A 6,000-nucleotide genomic window follows, 5' to 3' on the forward strand; every position below is an offset into this window, starting at 1 on the left:
TAATTTCAAAGAGTTAATTAGACAAGTCACTAATAAAGGTTGCATGACCAGTGATTAAGTGTGGCTTGGTATTTTTAAATGGACCCAAGGACCTGTGATACAAAGAAGACTAAAATCTAAACTTAAATGAACAAACAGGAGAATAATTAAGCACATAACAGTCACAAATTGATAAGCTTTTCTATTGTAAGTGTTTCACTTGATGGTATAAATAATTGCTCTCACAAAAAAAAATGAACATTACATGTTTTAAGATAAGGAGATGCCAAAAGTTATTAACACAGAATTGTCATAGATGGCTTTCTGTAATGAACTACAGCAGTCAGAAGGAGAGCCCGACTACGTGTTCTGGAGGCTAATGGCCCCTGGTGCTAGCTTTCTCCAAATATTGCCTTCTTTTCAAGATGTAGAGTGTCTCAAGGGAGAGGGTGTGTTTCAGACTGCAAAACAACAAAAAGCCACATCAAACAGAACCAAGTTAAACATAAATCACAACACTGTCCATAATGTGTAGACTTTCGTAAAAACAGGATATTAAACTTTTAATACCCGCTCTTCATTTGGCTCCAGGTGTTGGACATTTGTCTTCATCTTTCTTTTCACTCTGTAGACTGTTGCCAGCCGAGTATACAACATGTCTGGCCGAGGCTGGTTGGCTTTTGTTGTAGCTCTACTGTTTGCTGAGTATCCACACACTGGGTTTGCACTTATTGTGGGTCTTGTTTCAGTCGAATGTAGCACGAAACACGAATGCATAGGAAACAAAGCAGCTACAGGACACATCTTCAGCCATAACCACAAATCCCTGGGACAACCTTGAGCATCAGAGAGCCAGCTCATGCTACATAAAGTAGCCTTGTCATCATGAAATCCTACACCATAGCAACTCCAGGCCTATAGAGAAGGGCTGGCTCTACAAAATCTAAGTTGTATATGAAAGTGACAATGTTGTAAGCAAAGGTCCTTCTCAGCAGAGAGTAAGCGTAGCAGTTTAGCATTCAAAGAGTGTACTTCAGTATTTTCTAAAAATCAAAAATTTGTTACCAGAGAAGACACCAGGAATGGTTGTGAGGAAACTCACAGCTGCCGTTTGCTATATGGCAAATGTTGTAAAATAGCAGTTTGAGTAAATGCTGGTCATTTCTATTAGAAATTGTTGCATCAGAAGACTCTAAAAACTCAACTTTTGTTGCATCAAAAGACTCTAAGACCACAAAAGAACTGTTGAAAACAAAATTGGGTGCCTTTTGGCTTAATGTGTTCTGTCAGAAGTCCATGATACAATGATGAGGTTTTATCCTAAATCTGAAAAGGACATAAGTTCCAATTGGGGGGAGGCTGAAATTTCCTATTAGTTGTTGGTATCCAAACCATTTTAAAAGTCCAAAATTGTCAGTTGTCCAATGAAAATGTGGTATCCATTTATGCTATAATATAAGTTCTTTAAAAATCCATCCCTGCTTATCCTTTCATATTAAAAAAAAAGAAAAGAAATTAACCAAAAATATGGAACCTTGAAAGATGTGTTAGAATCTTTTCTCCTCTTTTTAAAAAAGAAAGGAAGGAGGCTGCTTTGATATTTATTTCCTGGCACAAACATTGGTCAATTTTGATTGACATGAACAACTTAAGATCTAAAATGTGTCTGACTATTTTTCTTTTAATTCAATTCTCTATCCTCTGAAATTCCATCACCGTTACCTCACTTAACTGCCAGATTTCATGTTTGTCTTTTAACTACATTCTTTAGGGAAACAGTAAAAAATATGTATGGAGGATGTTCCCATTGAAACATAATACAAACTCTTAGACACCTTTGTATAAGAGAAAATTTAATCATATTATTATTAATAACAACAACAGAATAGTAATTTTCCTTTTTCCCTCAGAGCATTTTTCATGGCTTATTAAATAATTTAGAAAAAGGTAACATTGGATTAAATAACTTAGAAAAAGGTAACATTGAATTGGAGCAAGGTGAAGGCCTGTGGATTGGGTCCTCCTGCTCAGCCAGCAGCTCTCCATGATCCCATGAAAATATTTTCACAGTGTTTTAAAAATGGACTCAGATTTTTAAAATTAAATAAGCATATGTCATTGTCAATTATGACTCCAGTTTTCTGTTGTTCTCCTCCAGCCTTGTTGCATGGTAAGGTGATAGGGAGGCTCAGGGAGTCTGTCTTACAAAGCCAGAATTTATGTGACTTTGTTTTCAGGGGAAAAGGAGGGGGTATTAATTTTAGAGGCCTGTTTAAGAAAGTCTGCTTACAATTAAGTTAATTAATTCTATGACTTGGAATGAAAAACCTCAGACTTCCTTTTGGGGTTGGGTGGCTTTTTGTCAACCAAACAGCTGATTTCTATCAAAACCCAGTGTATCTGATAATATGTGCCATTTGTTTCCACCATTCCAAAAACAAAAATGATTTTTAAAACACCTTCTACAAAGAAATATCATAAGAATGAATAAATATCATTATATTACTTACTAATAATTAGCATAAGGAGGAGAATACAGTTCTAGATTATTGTGAAAGTACCCTTCCCATAGTTTCATTCACATTGGACACTTCAGTTTTAGAAAGCTGTTTTTTTTAATGCCATTCCTGAAGAAGCCAACAAAATTCAACATGCTTCTTTTCCCACAAATCCTCACTTCCAATCTTTGCAGCTGTCTGCCACACAGATGTTTTTAATCAACATGCTTATGCTGTTTTATATCCTATGGACTATCTTTTGTGTGCTTCCGTTGTGAGACATGAGGCAGATTTTCCTAACAAAATACAAAACCAATATCAGCTGCATGATGACTGATTTAACTCTTATACTATACTGGCTACATTTTGGGGAAATGGCTGACTTTGAATCAACTCTTTTATGTGAAACATACGTGAGTATAAACATGGGAAGAAGTGAAAAAGTAGTGTGTATCCCACCATTTGTCTTGAGGGTCACATCTACGGAAAGTGTTTATATTGGCACAGTAGGATTAGAATTAGAACTGTCCTTTTAAGTTGAATGGATGGCAATTAAGTCAAATTTAATAAACAGGAAACATTTTGAAATACAAAGTAAGAAAACATTATACGTAGTAGCTAATGGCCCATAACTGTTTAGGGCACAGAAAAGGTAATGAGGTGATCATAGATTTGAAAAGTAGCCTAATTATAAACATGAAGAAATACATATGAAAGTGCGTGAAGTGTTGGGACCAAGTGAGCCTGCTTGAGATTCCAGTCCCAACATAATCAGATAAGGAAGGATGGAGAAACAAGGAGGCTTAAAACCAGGTCAAATAGTAACTAGAAGTGAAGACACGAAAATTGTCATCAATGGAACTGTTCCAGTTGGAGAAGTTGCAGAGAGGCAACCAAAGAACTGCGTTCAATAGAAATGCTGTTATTTAGAGCTGACCAACAATTTTACAAAAGAACAGTTCAAATTTTAATGTTCAAACTTTGACGAAAAACAAACTAAGAATGAGAGCTAAAAAAAAATGTTAGGCTGGACTTTTTCAGAACTATGCCTTTTATCCTCTCCTGAAGATTTTTAATGAGGTGTATTATAAAACTTTGAAAGTCTTCAATTGTTTTTGATTCATTTAAATCTGAAGCTATTTCACAGGGACTTTTAAAGCCTCGGACTGCATTGTTTCACAAAGTGTTTTAGATCCTGAAGCCAAAAAAGTTAGAAAGACAGTTTTTATCACAGGACAAATAGTCATGTAAGTTATTTTTAGGAGGCTTTTAGTTGCCTGTGCTTCAAATCTATTTGACAAGGTAATTCCCATATGTATGCATTATTTCTAATATTGTAAATTAACTGCTTTTTAAAGGAAGAGGGCATTAGAACCAAATAAGATTTGGAATGTTTATTCACTGTGTGGCCTAAAAACCCACAGTCTATGTTTGGCAAAACCAAATCATTCACAGCATGCATGTATCTCTTGCTTGTTTGACTCATCAAGCCATCTGCACATCACTGACATCGTTTGGGGAACTGTAGCTGAGGCCAAGCTTCGTCATCCTTGGACTATGTGAGAAAACTGGACTCAAGTCAAATCATTTGAAAATAATTTTAAATCTTTACATAGTCACATATTGAAAGAACCATTGCAAAATGCACTAGAAACTGCACGAAGCTGTTGGCACTGCCACATTAGCTTATATACGTAATGAATTAGGAACGGTAGTCTTAAGGAGAGAAGGAATAAACAGGACTCTCAACTTCAGTTTACACAGGGGAAGTATTATATATTTTGTTCCAAAATGCTGTACATTTAAATGAATAGAAAAAGAATAAATTCACTTTTGTATACGTTAAAATTAATGTGGTCAATCTATTTAAATCTAAGGACCTTGTTATTTTAAGTATCCATGTAAATTCATTTAGATAATTAATTTAAAGCCTGTTAGGATCAATTCTTTAATAATATTTTCAGTGGCTACAATCAAGCTTAGGTTTCCATTTTCCCTGAAGGAGAAAATGCATTATTTAACTTTTTCTGTTGTTAATTTTATACAGCACAGGAAAAAATGATGAAGTAAGATAGTCAGGCCAGCCACTCTATTCAGCCCTTACATTAACTTTTCCTGTCCCAGCCCCTACTAAACATGAACCCATGACTGTTTCTTATCACATTGTTAACTTAATGTAGGAGTAGCTTTATGACCTGATTTACTTGAAGATCATTAATGAGAGAATTTGGTATAAGCCAATATACAAGACATATATGTATGACTATATTTAAGACAAGATTTTTTTTATTATTGTTATCTTTCTGAATAAAATTATGGACAACTTTGCTCTTTCAAAGCCTGAGAAGAAAAGCTAGAATTCAGTAGGCCTTTTATGGATCAGCCAGCTTGAATTAAGCTAATACACAACATATGGCTGTAACGCTCAGAAAAGCAAGTCTAATGTGGAGATTTGGGCAGAGCCAGCCTAGTGGGGAGACAAAAGTCTGTAAAATGAAACCTTTCCAGGCTTAGCTCATGTGTCAAATGTCTTTTCCAACACGCTACTTAGGTTCATATATTTTTGTCTTTTTTTTTCCACTGAAAAATGCCTGCATATTTCACTTTAGAAACCAAGTAATAACAAACTAGTACATTTTTTAGCTATTTTATTTACCTATTGCTCCAACGAAAGGATTTAAAAGCTAGTTCAAAACACTTTATGTGTTAGATTGATATTTTATTATAATATTAGTCAATCTTAGTATTAGCCCAGTTAACTAAATAGCTAAGCATTTACAAGTTAACATATTACGGAACCTAGAGTAAATATTACCATAAAACTTTGTCGAATTATTTGTTTAGTTAAGCACTCTACAATTATAATACTATATAATGGAACTAATATCTAAAAATAAAGAATGTCTAAAAATTAAAATATGTATAGCAAGAATGCTACTTAAAATTGATTTTACAGGTAAACCTGAGAACAGCCAATTCATGCTACATGTTACAAAGAGACTATGTTGTACTTCAGTTAATTAAAAGCAAAATTAATCACAAAAGGTACATAGTCTATTACTTGAAACAAAATGAGTTATGTGTATTATATTGATTATTTGACAGGATGGCTCATTTTTAAGTAGGAATTGAACATAATCATTATCAATTTCCACAGAAATACTCACCTGCTTTTCACAGTAAGAATGATATCAAAGACAAAATAAACAGGATTCAAAGGCTTAACTCAGCTGCTGTTGGCTTACCATTGTTATACCAATTGTGAAACTACATTCAATGGCTTCAATTAATGTGAAATGAAAATTCAGGATATGGTCTGTGAGTCTCAGTATAGTAGGGTCCAGTGAACAGCCTAATCTGACATCACCATCCCTATCCAAGACAAGAAGAAGAAGGAGAAGGAGGAGAAGGAGAGGAGGAGGGGGAGGAGGGAGAGGAAGATGAAGAAGAAGAAGAAGAAGAAGAAGAAGAAGAAGAAGAAGAAGAAGAAGAAGAAGAAGAAGAAGAAGAAGAAGAAGAAGAA

At 34.5% G+C, this 6,000-nt stretch overlaps 1 protein-coding gene across 2 annotated transcripts in view; it reads right to left on the reverse strand.

Annotated features, from left to right (window-relative positions):
- Vcan (versican) overlaps positions 1-6,000 on the reverse strand; it is a 94,932-nt gene that overhangs the window by 58,464 nt on the left and 30,468 nt on the right. The gene's annotated exons all lie outside the window — the stretch shown is intronic.

The sequence above is a fragment of the Psammomys obesus genome, unplaced genomic scaffold, assembly GCF_907164565.1.
Source record: "Psammomys obesus unplaced genomic scaffold, mPsaObe1.curated_primary_1811, whole genome shotgun sequence".
Taxonomy (NCBI): Eukaryota; Metazoa; Chordata; class Mammalia; order Rodentia; family Muridae; genus Psammomys; species Psammomys obesus.